The sequence below is a fragment of the Pseudophryne corroboree genome, chromosome 9 (genome assembly GCF_028390025.1).
Source record: "Pseudophryne corroboree isolate aPseCor3 chromosome 9, aPseCor3.hap2, whole genome shotgun sequence".
NCBI lineage: Eukaryota > Metazoa > Chordata > Amphibia > Anura > Myobatrachidae > Pseudophryne > Pseudophryne corroboree.
In genome coordinates, this window is record NC_086452.1 from 46,040,907 (window position 1) to 46,057,755 (window position 16,849).

Consider the following 16,849-nt stretch of genomic DNA (forward strand, 5'->3'; position numbering starts at 1 on the left):
GGTGTGGTGTGGTGTAATGTGAATAAGGAGCAGAATGGTGTGGTGTAATGAGAATAAAGAGCAATTCAGTATGTTGTTATGTGAATGAGGGGCACTACTGTGAGGAGTAACGTATATAAGGTAAAGTGGTACTACTGTGTGTAATGTGAATAAGGGACACTGTCGCATGATAAATTGTGAATAAAGTTGCACTACTGTGTGGCATAATTTGAATTGGGGGTACTATTGTGTGGCCATGACCCTTGGCAGCAAAAACACGTCCCTTTTGCTGTGCGCCGAATGTGCGTACTGTTCTTATTTAAATTACAGGGGGTAGTAAAACCAAAATAAGAACTGCTATGGGTGACGGTTGAACATCCTGCCATCAGGCTACCTCCCACTTGCTTGCATCTCATGTCATCTGTCTGTCGCTCCTTCCCACTAGATTGTAAGCTCTTCAGAGGAGGGCCCTCTTTTCTCTTGTTGTCAAAGCCCTCTTCTCGACACATTTCACTCACAGCCCTCTCCTACTCAGCGACCATCTTTACCCGCTTTTTCTCCTGCTGGTAAAGACTCATCTCCATCTATGGCCACCAACCCCTAGTAGTACGATGGTTACTCCCTCGCTACTTACATCCTAGCTGTAGTATATTTTGAGAATTGTGGTGCTCTTTGTAACCTGTACTCTATTTTTGTTATTTATTTACTGTAATGTTAAGTTTTGTCTCCCTGTACTGTCCTTTGTACAGCGCTGCGAAACACATGTGGCACCTTATAAATAAAATGTAATAATAATAATAATAATGGCGCTGGGAAAGGGGTGCAGGGTCAGAGGCGGAACTAGCGGCGGTGCTAGGGGGCACCAGCCAAAATCTTGCCTAGGACATCATATTGGTTAGGGCCGGCTCTGTTCTTACTAATGTAACACTTTTCAACACTTAAACCTCTCACTATTATGATGCCTTGGGGCGGTAGGTTTGTGTTGGCCTGGGGGGCACATGCTTTGGACTTGGATGTTAGAGACCCACCAGTTGAGGTCACCTGGTAGCGGTGGGCCCATATTTTAAGCCAAAATTATGCTAAGCGCCTCAATTTTACTTGTTATATTGCAGAGTTTATTATAATGATTCTGATTAGCAGCGTTTAGTATTTAGAGTGTGCACCTGCATTTTCTCTGACGTCCTAAGTGGATGCTGGGACTCCGTAAGGACCATGGGGAATAGCGGCTCCGCTGGAGACTGGGCACAACTAAAGAAAGCTTTAGGACTACCTGGTGTGCACTGGCTCCTCCCACTATGACCCTCCTCCAGACCTCAGTTAGAATCTTGTGCCCGGCTGAGCTGGATGCACACTAGGGGCTCTCCTGAGCTCCTAGAAAGAAAGTATATTTTAGGTTTTTTATTTTACAGTGAGATCTGCTGGCAACAGACTCACTGCAGCGAGGGACTAAGGGGAAAAGAGAGGGGGGGCACTAAATTTAGGCGCAAATATGTGTATACAAGCAGCTATTGGGGAAAAAATCACTCAGTTATAGTGTTAATCCCTGCATTATATAGCGCTCTGGTGTGTGCTGGCATACTCTCTCTCTGTCTCCCCAAAGGACTTTGTGGGGTCCTGTCCTCAGTCAGAGCATTCCCTGTGTTTGTGCGGTGTGTCGGTACGGCTGTGTCGACATGTTGGATGAGGAAGGTTACGTGGAGGCGGAGCAGAGGCCGATAAATGGGATGTCGCCCCCTGTGGGGCCGACACCAGAGTGGATGGATAGGTGGAAGGTATTAACCGACAATGTCAACTCCTTACATAAAAGGCTGGATGACGTAACAGCTGTGGGACAGCCGGCTTCTCAGCCCGCGCTTGCCCAGGCGTCTCAAAGGCCATCAGGGGCTCAAAAAACGCCCGTTACCTCAGATGGCAGACACAGATGTCGGCACGGAGTCTGACTCCAGTGTCGACGAGGTTGAGACATATACACAATCCACTAGGAACATCCGTTGCATGATCTCGGCAATGAAAAATGTGTTACACATTTCTGACATAAATCCAAATACCACATAAAAGGGGTTTTATGTTTGGGGAGAAAAAGCAGCCAGTGTTTTGTTCCCCCATCAGATGAGTGAATGAAGTGTGTAAAGAGCGTGGGTTCCCCCGATAAGAAAATGGTAATTTCTAAAAAGTTACTGCTGGCGTACCCTTTCCCGCCAGAGGATAGGTCACGTTGGGAGATATCCCCTAGAGTGGATAAAGCGCTCACACGTTTGTCAAAAAAGGTGGCACTGCCGTCTTGGGATACGGCCACTTTAAAGGAGCCTGCTGATAAAAAGCAGGAGACTATCCTGAAGTCTGTATATACACACTCAGGTACTATACTGAGACCTGCATTTGCCTCAGCATAAATAGTGCTGCTGCAGCGTGGTCTGATACCCTGTCAGATAATATTAATACCCTAGACAGGGATAATATTTTGCTAACATAGAGCATATTAAAGACGTCGTCTTATATATGAAGGATGCACAGAGGGATATTTGTCGGCTGGCATCCAGAATTAATGCAATGTCCATTCTGCCAGGAGGGTATTAGAGACCCGGCAGTGGACAGGTGATGCTGCCTTTAAAAGGCACATGGAGATTCTGCCTTATAAGGGTGAGGAATTGTTTGGGGATGGTCTCTGGGTCCTCGTATCCACAGCAATAGCTGGGAAGAAATTTTTTTACCTCAGGTTTCCTCACAGCCTAAGAAAGGTACAGTCCTTTCGGCTTCAGAAAAGCAAGCGGGTCAAAGGCGCTTCCTTTCTGCACAGAGACAAGGGAAGAAGGAAAAAGCTGCACCAGACAGCCAGTTCCCAGGATCAAAAATCTTCCCCCGCTTCCTCTGAGTCCACCGCATGACGCTGGGGCTCCACAGGTGGAGACAGGTGCGGTGGGGACGCGTCTCGGGAACTTCAGGGACCAGTGGGCTTGCCCACTGGTGGATCCCTAGGTTCTGCAAGTAGTATCACAGGGATACAGGCTGGAGTTCGAGGCGACTCCCCCTCGCTGTCACCTCACATCAGCCTTGCCTGCTGCCCTCGGAGAAAGGGAGGTAGTACTGGCGGCAATTCACAAGCTGTACTTCCAGCAGGTGAAATCAAGGTACCCCTCCTTCAACAAGGCCGGGGTTACTATTCCAAAATGTTGTGGTACCGAAACCAGACGGTTCGGTGAGACCCATTCTAAAATTGAGATCCTTGAACACTTATATACGAAGGTTCAAGTTCAAAATGGAATCGCTCAGGGCGATTATTGCAAGCCTGGAATATTTCATGGTATCACTGGACATCAAGGATGCTTACCTGCATGTCCCTATTTACCTTCTTCACCAGGAGTACCTCAAAATTGTGGTACAGGATGGTCATTACCTATTCCAGACGTTGCCGTTGGTCTGTCCCCGGTACCGAGGGTATTTACCAAGGTAATGGCCGAAATACTTATCCCGTGCTTGTACGATCTCCTTATAAAGGCGAGGTCCAGGGAGCAGTTGTTCGTCGGAGTAGCACTATCTCGGGAAGTGCTACAACAGCACGGCTGGATTCTGAATATTCCAAAGTCGCAGCTGGTTCCTAAGACACGTCTACTGTTCCTGGGTATGGTTCTGGACACAGAACAGGATAAAAAGTGTTTCTCCCGGAGGAGAAGTCCTAGGAGTTGTCGTCTCTAGACAGAGACCTCCTAATACAAATACAGGTGTCGGTGCATCAATGCACGCGAGCCCTGGGAAAGATGGTAGCTTCTTACAAAGAAATTCCATTTGCCAGGTCCCATGCAAGGATCTTCCAGTGGGATCTGTTGGACAAGTGGTCCGGGTCGCATCTTCAGATGCATCGGCGGATAACCCTGTCTCCAAGGGCCAGGGTGTCGCTGTTGTGGTGGCTGCAGAGTGCTCATCTTCTAGGGAGCCGCAGATTCGGCATACAGGACTGGGTCCTGGTGACCACGGATGCCAGCCTTCGAGGCTGGGGGGCAGTCACACAGGGAAGAAACTTCCAAGGACTATGGAAAAGTCAGGAGACTTCCCTACACATAAATATTCTGGAACTAAGGGCCATTTAAAATGTCCTAAGTCAGGCTAGACCCCTGCTTCAACACCGGCCGGTGCTGATCTAGTCAGACAACATCACGGCGGTCGCTCATGTAAACCGACAGGGCGGCACAAGAAGCAGGATGGCGATGGCAGAAGCCACAAGGATTCTCCGATGGGCGGAAAATCATGTGTTAGCACTGTCAGCAGTGTTCATTCCCGGAGTGGACAACTGGGAAGCAGACTTTCTCAGCAGACACGACCTCCACCCGGGAGAGTGGGGACTTCATCCAGAAGTCTTCCAAATGATTGTACACCGTTGGGAAAGGCCACAGGTGGACATGATGGCGTCCCACCTCAACAAAAGCTACAAAGATATTGCGCCAGGTCAAGGGACCCTCAGGCGATAGCTGTGGACGCTCTGGTAACACCGTGGGTGTACCAGTCGGTGTATGTGTTCCCTTCTCTGCCTCTCTTACCCAGGGTAATGAGAATAATAAGAAGGAGAGGAGTAAGAACTATACTCATTGTTCCGGATTGGCCAAGAAGAGCTTGGTACCCAGAACTCCAAGAAATGATCTCAGAGGACCCATGGCCTTTGCCGCTCAGACAGGACCTGCTGCAGCAGGGGGCCTGTCTGTTCCAAGACGTACCGCGGCTGCGTTTGACGGCATGGCGGTTGAACACCGGATCCTGAAGGAAAAGGGCATTCCGGAGGAAGTTATCCCTACGCTAATTAAAGCTAGGAAAGAAGTGAGCGCAAACCATTATCACCGCATATGGCGGAAATATGTTGCGTGCTGTGAGGCCAGGAAGGCCCCAAAGGAGGAATTTCAGCTAGGTCGATTTCTGCACTTCCTACAGTCAGGGGTGACTATGGGCCTAGAATTGGGTTCCATTAAGGTCCAGATTTCGGCTCTATTGATTTTCTTCCAAAATAGAACTGGCTTCACTGCCTGAAGTTCAGACTTTTGTTAAGGGAGTGCTGCATAGTCAGCCCCCGTTTGTGCCTCCAGTGGCACCGTGGGATCTCAACGTGGTGTTGGATTTCCTGAAGTCGCATTGGGTTGAGCCACTTAAATCCGTGGAGCTACAATACCTCACGTGGAAAGTGGTCATGCTGTTGGCCTTGGCGTCGGCCAGGCGTGTATCAGAATTGGCGGCTTTGTCATGCAAAAGTCCGTATCTGATTTTTTATATGGATAAGGCGGAATTGAGGACTCGTTCCCAATTCTTTCCTAAGGTGGTATCAGTTTTTCATGTGAACCAACCTATTGTGGTGCCTGCGGCTACTTGGGACTTGGAGGATTCCAAGTTACTGGACGTGGTCAGGGCCCTGAAAAGTATATGTTTCCAGGACGGCTGGAGTCAGGAAAACTGACTCGCTATTTATCCTGTATGCACCCAACAAGCTGGGTGCTCCTGCTTCTAAGCAGACTATTGCTCGCTGGATCTGTAGCACGATTCAGCTTGCACATTCTGCGGCTGGACTGCCGCATCCTAAATCAGTGAAAGCCCATTCCACAAGGAAAGTGGGCTCTTCTTGGGCGGCTGCCCGAGGGGTCTCGGCTCTACAACTTTGCCGAGCAGCTACTTGGTCGGGGTCAAACACATTTGCTAAATTCTACAAGTTTGACACCCTGGCTGAGGAGGACCTAGAGTTTGCCCATTCGGTGCTGCAGAGTCATCCGCACTCTCCCGCCCGTTTGGGAGCTTTGGTATAATCCCCATGGTCCTTACGGAGTCCCAGCATCCACTTAGGACGTCAGAGAAAATAAGATTTTACTCACCGGTAAATCTATTTCTCGTAGTCCGTAGTGGATGCTGGGCGCCCATCCCAAGTGCGGATTGTCTGCAATACTTGTTTATAGTTATTGCCTAACTAAAGGGTTATTGTTGAGCCATCTGTTGAGGGGCTCAGTTATATTTCATACTGTTAACTGGGTATAGTATCACGAGTTATACGGTGTGATTGGTGTGGCTGGTATGAGTCTTACCCGGGATTCAAAATCCTTCCTTATTGTGTCAGCTCTTCCGGGCACAGTATCCTAACTGAGGTCTGGAGGAGGGTCATAGTGGGAGGAGCCAGTGCACACCAGGTAGTCCTAAAGCTTTCTTTAGTTGTGCCCAGTCTCCTGCGGAGCCGCTATTCCCCATGGTCCTTACGGAGTCCCAGCATCCACTACGGACTACGAGAAATAGATTTACCGTTGAGTAAAATCTTATTTTTTTATGTGGAACTCCAAGTCTCAGCATGGTAGCACCTCACAATATGTTTAGATTTAGGCTGTGCAGTCCAAGCTCCCCTCCCCCCCTTCGTATATTACCTTCATACATTAGTTTTGCAGTTTGCAGTGTTACCTTCACAGCCTCAACTGAACAGCGCCCCCAGTGGTGAAGCCAGAATTCTTGCTTTACCTGCTGCTATACACACTGCTATAAAGAGAATTCTTGTTGGAACCTGCACTTCCACAACAGCCGGAGAACCATGAGTGATCACAAATTATTTAATGAGGAAAATGCACTCCCGCGCTCAAAACCTGATGTTTGAAGTTCACAAATAGAAAAACCTGAAAAAAATGTTTGAGTCTGGCGTGAGATCGGGCCACAAGGAGGGGTGAGTTGTCTGGTGACGTTTCCATGCCGTTACAACGGCAACTTGCCCCCCTCGCGTATAATTGATTTGGCCCCCCAGAACATTAGCATAAGTGGAAGAGATTTACATTCAGCCTATCAGATGCAGCCACTAGTCATCATCATTGTCAGTATGTTCCAACTTGCATCTGGGGGCAAGCTCCCGAAACTATCTACCTGCAGACATACGCATACAGTCTGTTTTGAACTTAGCATGGGATGCATTTTAAGTGAACTCTCCCTTATTGTATGGGCACTGCATTAACATGCCCCTCCCACCTCTGCCCTGGCCCCTTCCCTCAAGGAGTTATACTGTAAGTGCTAAATGCTTCTTGGTTTGCTGTGAATACGTGGTGCAAAAAGCTGAATTTTTCTTACATCCAATTCTGCATGAACCCTTGTATAAATAAAAGTATATAACATCACTAATATCATAGTCAAACACATGGGGGGTTTCCAGTTGCCCGGAAACCCCCCTTTTCCCACAGCCACTAATGCTAATTATGCACCCTTCATGGACTGGGGATAATTGCTCTAAAAACAAGCATCTGGAAAACCCCCTCCAGAAATCCTGCGTTGGCCCCTGAATATTGTTTTATACTGTAGTTCAATTCCTAGGTAAAATAAGCATAATATTTAATGCAGCCAAGTGAAGGTGCTCTCAGCTCTTTCATTAGACTGAAGGCATTTTAGTCAAATCTTGGTACTATTTGACTAATACACTAATCTATTTATATTTAAATAGTCCATTGAATACTCAGGCACAGCTACCTCTTCTGCAGATGGATTTCCTCATATTAAGATTAATAAGCAAATTCATTCATTTTCTTCAAGATTTGGATGATTTATCTTGTTTGAAGTATTTGATTTAATGAATGTGCCAATTTAAATGGACATTTCATTTACTGCCAGCGTAACCAATCAGAGCACTTGTCACTGACCAATCAGAACTCTAATAATAATGATTTAGACATTAAGGGCTTCTTATAGAATTAACAGTAAATCCAGCCGATATGTATAATGTTGCACCTTGGCATTACTAGCCTTTCCCCCTCCTCACACAGCTTTGACCCCACCGTATGTCTTGATTTGTTCAAGCACCTTTGTATTTTTGCTAAAAGGCATGGATTAACGGAGCGCAACTGTGTTTGTGTAGGAATGGTGTGCCTAGTCTTACAGGCCCACGTGGGGTTCCCTTTTACGGAACCAGGGCCCAAATGTATTAAACCTTAACAAGAGATAAAGTGGAGACGGATAAAGAGTGATAAATGACCAGCCAATCAGCTCCTAACTGTCATTTTTCAAACACAGCCTGTGACATAGCAGTTATCAAGCTGATTCTGATTGGCTGGTCATTTATCACTCTTTATCCGTCTCCATTTTATCTCTTGTTAAGGCCTAATACATTTGGGCCTGTGGGGCAGATGTATTAACCTGGAGTAGGGATAAAGAAGTGATAAAGCAGTGATAAGCGCAAGGTGATAACTCACCAGCCAATCATTACGGATTTGAAAAATGACAGTTCGGACCTGATTGGCTGGTGCGTTATCACCTTCCACTTTCCACTACTTTATCCCTTCTCCAGGCTTAATACTGTACATTTGCCCCTATACAGTGTCGAACTGAGGAATGACAGGCCCACCGGGGAAATCCAGTGATAGGGGCCCATACTTATGGGAGTGGCCAACCTACAAAGGGGGTGTGTATAGCCTCCACAGAGGCTTGAAATACACTATTGTCTTTTGCAGTGTAATACAACATATCTACCATGTATAATACAAGGGCACAGTCTGGAACCTGATCCCTAGAGGAAGGAGTTGGCCCTAAGGCAGTGGGGCCCACCGGTGGTTTCCCCTGTACGCCAGTCCGACCCTGCCCCTATATTTGAAATTGGAGGCAGAGGTGCATTTTTATCATAGTCCAGACATCCACAACTATTTCTGATCTGGAGAAGGGGAGAAGACAAGTGGAGCTGTTGTCCATGGCAACCAATCAGATTGTAGCTATCATTTTATAGAAGGTAAATGATAACTAGAATCTGATTGGCTCCTATAGGCAACACCTCCACTTGTCGCCTTTAGAAAGTTTTTGAATCTCACCAGAGTTTGGGGTGGCCAAATAGTATTTACTAACCGTTGGTATTGTCAGTGTTCTAAAAACTTGGTTACAATGGAAGCCGCAGGTGTAAAATACCTCCTGGTGTTTTCTATTACTATTTTTTCACATTTTTTTTTACATCCCCCATCCCACATGCTCGGTTGACATCACGAACGCCTTGTAAAATGGCAGGAGGCGCCAAAATCATTGACAAAGGGTGTTGTGAGGTGATTTACTAGAGTAGAGTTTTGAGGAACATCACTAGGAAGTTTTTGGCATTATCTGAATGAGTGTATATTAGTCTTGTCCTATTTATGTGGTGTTTGTTGGAGAGGAGTGCTCTCTTGTGCTGTATCCCATCTCCTTACAATGAAGCCGGTCAACCACCATTACTAAGATGGCCGCCGGGTGTGCTGCTGAGCATGCTGCCTATTGTAAACCTCTTAGGTTCTATACTAAAAAGGACAAATCAACAGTCTTGTTTTGTTTAAAGTCTGTCCCTCAGTCCCAGCCACGTCACACACCAGTATGAATTGGCAATCACTGTTCCACCTCTATCGATAGAAGGCAACTCATTTCTCAGAGATGCGTTGTGTGACATCACTGCGATGTCCGGCTGCGCACATTACCATTTTAAATTTTAAAACAGTCTTTTTCGCTGAAAATGTGCATCTTATTCGCACATATAAAACAAATGGAAGTGATAAAACTAATTTGCTATATTTCACTAATCAATTTGCTGTGCGACATTTGTACATTTGTGTGTGAGTCTGCATCTGTATACGAAGTGCTGCAATGTAGCAGCCGCAGCATTTTCTCACGCCAAGTTCCGTTGTGCTTCATCTGCGGCTGTGATAGCATCTTCAACCACATCTGAATGAGTCTCAATATGCGCAGAAATAAGCTATTATTAAATGCTTTTATTTAGAGAAACTTGCACCCATTTTTCTGCCAAACCGGCATCCCACAATAAATATAATTGTCCAAGTTTAAACAGGACATTTCCTCTTTTTTTTCCACCCAAAACATCTTCTTTTCCCACTACCCAGGCTACATCGGCATTGGAAGTTGGGTATAAGTATTTTACAATGGCTTTAGTTTCCGTGGGGCCCAGGGGGGAAGTTTTGTGGCCGGAGCAAGTTTGTCCTTTCGGAATGATGGCACAGCTGATGTAGAGGCGAACCGATTATCCTCCAAGGTTGCCTGTGAAAAGAACTCAGCTCCTGGCCGTAATGTCAGACAGAAGCTGTTTCCCCCGCATTCCGTCACACTCCCAGCCATGGTGCTGGTTGTGTCCTGCTGAGTACAACACTTTGCTGTTTCTCCGTGTTAACCCAGCGCCATGCTACAACAAATTACTCTGCAGGCTACAGATGAAGAATTGGGGTCCCTTGCTGGATGGAGGCTAACACTCCATAAAGACTCCCCCCCCCCCCCCCCCCCTTGCCTCTTGTAGAAAAGATTCAGGAAGGAGCTTGTGTTGAGTCTGCCCCCCCACTTCCCTATTACAAGATAAATTGCTCGAGCCCTGATTGAAAATTCTAATCACAGCCCTGCAGTCCTTCAGTTCACAACCAGTGACAAGTCGATTCACTCCTGTTCATCCGCACTGCCTCTATGGTGCCTGGTATGCATGAGCCGCTCATTAACACACAAAGCATGATGGATGGGCTCCGTGTATCACTGGCCTCAGAACCTGTAAACTCCTTGTCTTTCAGAGTCTCAGCAGCGTCGTGTGACATCACCATGACCGAGAGGAGAAAGTAGGACGCACAGGACCAGTCTGCTCGCTGCTGCACATCACAGGGAACAATGATGCATTATGGGGAATGTAAGTATTTGGCATCATCTCCTCTATACTTCAGCATCCGAGCACCCGATCTGCAGAACTAGAGGTAACAGCCGCTGCCTAAAGTTTCTCTCCTGCTAAGAATCAGACATACTTCGTTCTAACCGGCTTCCAACCATATAGGTAAAGCGTTGCCATTGCTGGCACTCAATAGTTGCGGCTATGTTGCGGCTCCACCGAACCAATATTCATGAGGATGCAGCCTATCAATTCACTAGGAACTAATGACATCACTGAGGCACGAGCCACGAGGCACAAAGTGCTTGCCTACCATGTGTGCCAGCAATGGGCAGACCTAAATACTGTCTAGGAATCGCTTACGTTCTGTAAATTCAACTTGAGCTTAGACAACTTTACTGTAGCTTTCCTGGAACTTAGTTTTCACAAATGTCTTTCACAATATTGAAAAAATATATATATATAGAGAGAGAGAGAACAGTTGTTTCCTTTACTCATTGTGGGGTAGCAGTTGATTTACCGACGGACACAATACCGACGGTCATTGACTGACTGTCAAAATACCGACATGGTCAAAATACCAACATTTATTATACCGACATGATCAAAATACTGACATTCATTATACCGACATGTTCAAAATGCTGACATAGTCAGAATACCGTCACTTGAAATGCTGACGTGTCAAAATGCCGACATGCATTTTTAAGGAGTGTTACCCCAAAACATACTTGTTCATACTTTACCATACCAGTGGACCTGGAGGGGGAATATAATAGTGTGCCGAGCGCAGCGAACCATGCGAGGGGACGCGGTACACTTACATGGTGTCAATGTCAACCTGTATCGACATTGACACTCAAAACCACGGAAAAAACTCATGTCGGTATATTAGAATGTCAGATGATGGTATTCTGACTATGTCGGCATTTTGAACATGGCGGCATAATTAATGTCGGTATTATGACCATGTCGGTAAATCATACTGAACCTCCTTGATGTGTATAAAATAATTATCTGAAGATAATTCTAGAATTTATTAATTATTAATATGAATCACTCTCTGTTAGTGTGCTCGTTCGGCCACATGGGGGCACTGTGCTGCTGGAGACATTTACTAAAAGGTCAGCAGCTCAGGAGAAACGGCAGCTCTCACTTCACACATGTTTGTGAGTGTTGTACAGTAGCTTAGTGGTCCTTCCATATGTATGATGTGCTTTACGTTACCAGCCTGTATACGTTTAACTTATATCTACTCTATAAGGGATATTTATTGAAGTGTTAATGAAACGTTTCTCTGAGCACAAATGTGATTGCCATGAAATCATTTGGTGATTGCTTTACTACACCTTGATATACTGTACCTGTGTTTTCTTAGTTCACTAAAACTCATCATGGGATTATAATTGTGTTGGTTCTTGTCTATGGCGTTTTGCTCACTATGGGGAAGATGCTTTGAGAGAAATAAAGTGTGAAGGTTGCCCATAGCAACAACCAGCTGCTGTCACTTGTAGACGATACTAAATAAATGATGGCTAGTAGCTATAACTGGCTGCTATGGTTTTCCTTTCTCCAAAGTTTGATACATTTACCCCTGTATGGTGCGTTTGAGAGTAGTTCCTAGCTCTTGGCAATTGATCACAGGCCCTGTGCTAATTCCTGATTCTGGGCAGTCAATGATTACAGGCTCTGTGCTAGTTCCTGACTGTGAGAAGTTGGTGATTACATGTTCTTGGTACTGAGCTGATGGTGTATACAGACACTGTGCTAGTTCCTGGCTGTGGGCAGTCAATGATTACAGGTTCTGTGCTAGTTCCTTGGTCTGAGCTGATGGTGATTACAGGCACTGTGCTAGTTCCTGGTACTGAGCTGATGGTGAACACAGGCACTGTTCTAGTTCCTGGCTCTGGGCTGTTGGTGATTACAGGCACTGTGCTAGTTTCTGGCTTTGGGCAGTTGGTGATTATAGGCTCTGTGCTAGTTCATGGCTCTGGGCAGTTGATGATTACAGGCACTGTGCTAGTTCCAGGCTTAGAATAGTTGGTGATTAAAGGCTCTGTGCTAGTTCCTGGCTCTGGGCAGTTGGTTACAGGCACTGTGCAAGTTCTTGGCTATCAATAGTTGGTGATTACAGGCTCTGTGCTGGTTCCTGGCTCCGGGAAGTTGATGATTACAGGCACTGTGCTAGTTCCTGGCTCTGGGCAGTTGGTGATTACAGGCACTGTGCTAGGTCCTGGTTCTGGACAATTGGTGATTACAGGCTCTATGCTAGTTCCTGGCTCTGGGAAGTTGGTGATCACAGGCACTGTGCCAGTTCCTGGCTATGGGCAGTCAATGATTACAGGCACTGTGTTAGTTCCTGGGTATGGACAGTGGGTAATTACAGGCACTGTGCTAGTTCCTGGCTCTGGGAAGTTGGTGATAAGTAACATCACAGTGCTAATCCTGGCTCTGGCAGTTGGTGATTACAAGCACTGTGCTAGTTCCTGGCTCTGTGAAGTTGGTGATTACAGGCACTGTGCTAGTTCCTGGCTCTGGGCAGTTGGTGATTACAGGCACTGTGCTAGTTCATGGCTCTGGGCATTTGGTAATTACAGGCACTGTGCTAGTTTCTGGCTCTGGGCAGTTGGTGGTTACAGGCACTGTGCTAGTTCCTGGCTCTGGGCTGTTGGTAATTACAGGCACTGTGCTAGTTTCTGGCTTTGGGCAGTTGGTGATTACAGGCACTGTGCTAGTTCCTGGCTCTGGGCTGTTGGTAATTACAGGCACTGTGCTAGTTTCTGGCTCTGGGCAGTTGGTGGTTACAGGCACTGTGCTAGTTTCTGGCTTTGGGCAGTTGGTGATTACAGGCACTGTGCTAGTTTCTGGCTCTCGGCAGTTGGTAATTACAGGCACTGTGCTAGTTTCTGGCTCTGGGCTGTTGGTGATTACAGGCACTGTGCTAGTTTCTGGCTCTGGGCAGTAGGTGGTTACAGGCACTGTGCTAGTTCCTGGCTCTGGGAAATTGGTGATTACATGCACTGTGCTAGTTCTTGGCTCTGGGTAGTTGGTGATTACAGGCACTGTGCTAGTTCCTGGCTCTGGGCAGTCAATGATTACAGGCACTATGCTAGTTCCTGGCTCTGGGCAGTTGGTGATTAAAGGCTCTGTGCTAGTTCCTGGCTCTGGGCAGTTGGTGATTACAGGTACTGTGCTAGTTCCTGGCTTTGGATAGTTGGTGATTACAGGCACTGTGCTAGTTCCTGGCTCTGGGCAGTTGGTGATTATAGGCTCTGTGCTAGTTCATGGCTCTGGGCAGTCAATGATTACAGGCACTGTGCTAGTTCCTGGCTCTGGGCAGTTGATGACTACAGGCACTGTGCTAGTTCCAGACTTTGAATAGTTGGTGATTAAAGGCTCTGTGCTAGTTCCTGGCTCTGGGCAGTTGGTTACAGGCACTTTGCCAGTTATTGGCTATGGATAGTTGGTGATTACAGGCTCTGTGCTAGTTCCTGGCTCCGGGAAGTTGATGATTACAGGCACTTTGCTAGTTCCTGGCTCCGGGTAGTTGATGATTACAGGCACTTTGCTAGTTCCTGGCTCTGGGCAGTTGGTGATTACAGGCACTGTGCTAGGTCCTGGTTCTGGGCAATTGGTGATTACAGGCACTGTGCTAGGTCCTGGTTCTGGGCAGTTGGTGTTTACAGGCACTGTGCTAGTTCCTGGCTCTGGGTAGTTGGTGATTACAGGCACTGTGCTAGTTTCTGGCTCTCGGCAGTTGGTAATTACAGGCACTGTGCTAGTTCCTGGCTTTGGATAGTTGGTGATTACAGGCACTGTGCTAGTTCTTGGCTCTTGGCAGTTGGTGATTATAGGCTCTGTGCTAGTTCATGGCTCTGGGCAGTTGATGATTACAGGCACTGTGCTAGTTCCAGGCTTAGAATAGTTGGTGATTAAAGGCTCTGTGCTAGTTCCTGGCTCTGGGCAGTTGGTTACAGGCACTGTGCAAGTTCTTGGCTATCAATAGTTGGTGATTACAGGCTCTGTGCTGGTTCCTGGCTCCGGGAAGTTGATGATTACAGGCACTGTGCTAGTTCCTGGCTCTGGGCAGTTGGTGATTACAGGCACTGTGCTAGGTCCTGGTTCTGGACAATTGGTGATTACAGGCTCTATGCTAGTTCCTGGCTCTGGGAAGTTGGTGATCACAGGCACTGTGCCAGTTCCTGGCTATGGGCAGTCAATGATTACAGGCACTGTGTTAGTTCCTGGGTATGGACAGTGGGTGATTACAGGCACTGTGCTAGTTCCTGGCTCTGGGAAGTTGGTGATAAGTAACATCACAGTGCTAATCCTGGCTCTGGCAGTTGGTGATTACAAGCACTGTGCTAGTTCCTGGCTCTGTGAAGTTGGTGATTACAGGCACTGTGCTAGTTCCTGGCTCTGGGCAGTTGGTGATTACAGGCACTGTGCTAGTTCATGGCTCTGGGCAGTTGGTAATTACAGGCACTGTGCTAGTTTCTGGCTCTGGGCAGTTGGTGGTTACAGGCACTGTGCTAGTTCCTGGCTCTGGGCTGTTGGTAATTACAGGCACTGTGCTAGTTTCTGGCTTTGGGCAGTTGGTGATTACAGGCACTGTGCTAGTTCCTGGCTCTGGGCTGTTGGTAATTACAGGCACTGTGCTAGTTTCTGGCTCTGGGCAGTTGGTGGTTACAGGCACTGTGCTAGTTTCTGGCTTTGGGCAGTTGGTGATTACATGCACTGTGCTAGTTTCTGGCTCTCGGCAGTTGGTAATTACAGGCACTGTGCTAGTTTCTGGCTCTGGGCTGTTGGTGATTACAGGCACTGTGCTAGTTTCTGGCTCTGGGCAGTAGGTGGTTATAGGCACTGTGCTAGTTCCTGGCTCTGGGAAATTGGTGATTACATGCACTGTGCTAGTTCTTGGCTCTGGGTAGTTGGTGATTACAGGCACTGTGCTAGTTCCTGGCTCTGGGCAGTCAATGATTACAGGCACTATGCTAGTTCCTGGCTCTGGGCAGTTGGTGATTAAAGGCTCTGTGCTAGTTTCTGGCTCTGGGCAGTTGGTGATTACAGGTACTGTGCTAGTTCCTGGCTTTGGATAGTTGGTGATTACAGGCACTGTGCTAGTTCCTGGCTCTGGGCAGTTGGTGATTATAGGCTCTGTGCTAGTTCATGGCTCTGGGCAGTCAATGATTACAGGCCCTGTGCTAGTTCCTGGCTCTGGGTAGTTGATGATTACAGGCACTGTGCTAGTTCCAGACTTTGAATAGTTGGTGATTAAAGGCTCTGTGCTAGTTCCTGGCTCTGGGCAGTTGGTTACAGGCACTGTGCCAGTTATTGGCTATGGATAGTTGGTGATTACAGGCTCTGTGCTAGTTCCTGGCTCCGGGAAGTTGATGATTACAGGCACTTTGCTAGTTCCTGGCTCCGGGTAGTTGATGATTACAGGCACTTTGCTAGTTCCTGGCTCTGGGCAGTTGGTGATTACAGGCACTGTGCTAGGTCCTGGTTCTGGGCAATTGGTGATTACAGGCACTGTGCTAGGTCCTGGTTCTGGGCAGTTGGTGTTTACAGGCACTATGCTAGTTTCTGGCCCTGGGAAGTTGGTAATTACATCACTGTGCTAGTTCCTGGCTCTGGGCAGTTGGTGATTACATCACTGTGCTAATCCTGGCTCTGGCAGTTGGTGATTACAAGCACTGTGCTAGTTCCTGGCTCTGGGCAGTCAATGATTACATGCTCTGTGCTAGTTCCTGGCTCCGAGAAGTTGATGATTACAGGCACTGTTCTAGCTCCTGTCTCTAGGAGGCTAGTGATTACATGCTCTGTGATAGTTCCTGGCTTCAGGAAGTTGATGATTACAGGCACTGTGCTAGTTTCTGGCTCTTGGCAGTTGGTGTTTACAGGCACTATGCTAGTTTCTGGCCCTGGGAAGTTGGTGATTACATCACTGTGCTAGTTCCTGGCTCTGGGCAGTTGGTGATTACAGGAACTGTGCTAGTTCCTGGCTCTGGGCAGTCAATGATTACAGGCACCGTGCTAGTTCCTGGCTCTGGGCAGTTGGTGATTACAGGCTCTGTGCTAGTTCCTGGCTCTGGGAAGTAGGTGATTACATCACTGTGCTAGTTCCTGGCTCTGGCAGTTGGTGATTACAGGCACTGTGCTAGTTCCTGGCTCTGGGAAGTTGGTGATTACAGGCACTGTGCCAGTTCCTGGCTATGGGCAGTCAATGATTACAGGCACTGTGTTAGTTCCTGGGTATGGACAGTGGGTGATTACAGG

General features: G+C 47.3%; 1 protein-coding gene across 10 annotated transcripts in view; it reads left to right on the forward strand.

Moving 5' to 3' along the window:
- The window catches only part of DAB1 (DAB adaptor protein 1), a 1,143,899-nt gene that overhangs the window by 690,876 nt on the left and 436,174 nt on the right, over positions 1–16,849 (forward strand). For 9 of the 10 annotated variants that reach the window (XM_063939281.1, XM_063939285.1, XM_063939276.1 and 6 more), the window contains one exon: positions 10,482–10,594. The exons of the other annotated variant lie outside the window; for it this stretch is intronic. The gene's annotated coding sequence lies outside the window, so the exon portion shown is untranslated. The remainder of the gene's footprint in view (positions 1–10,481; positions 10,595–16,849) is intronic. 10 annotated transcript variants of the gene reach the window in all.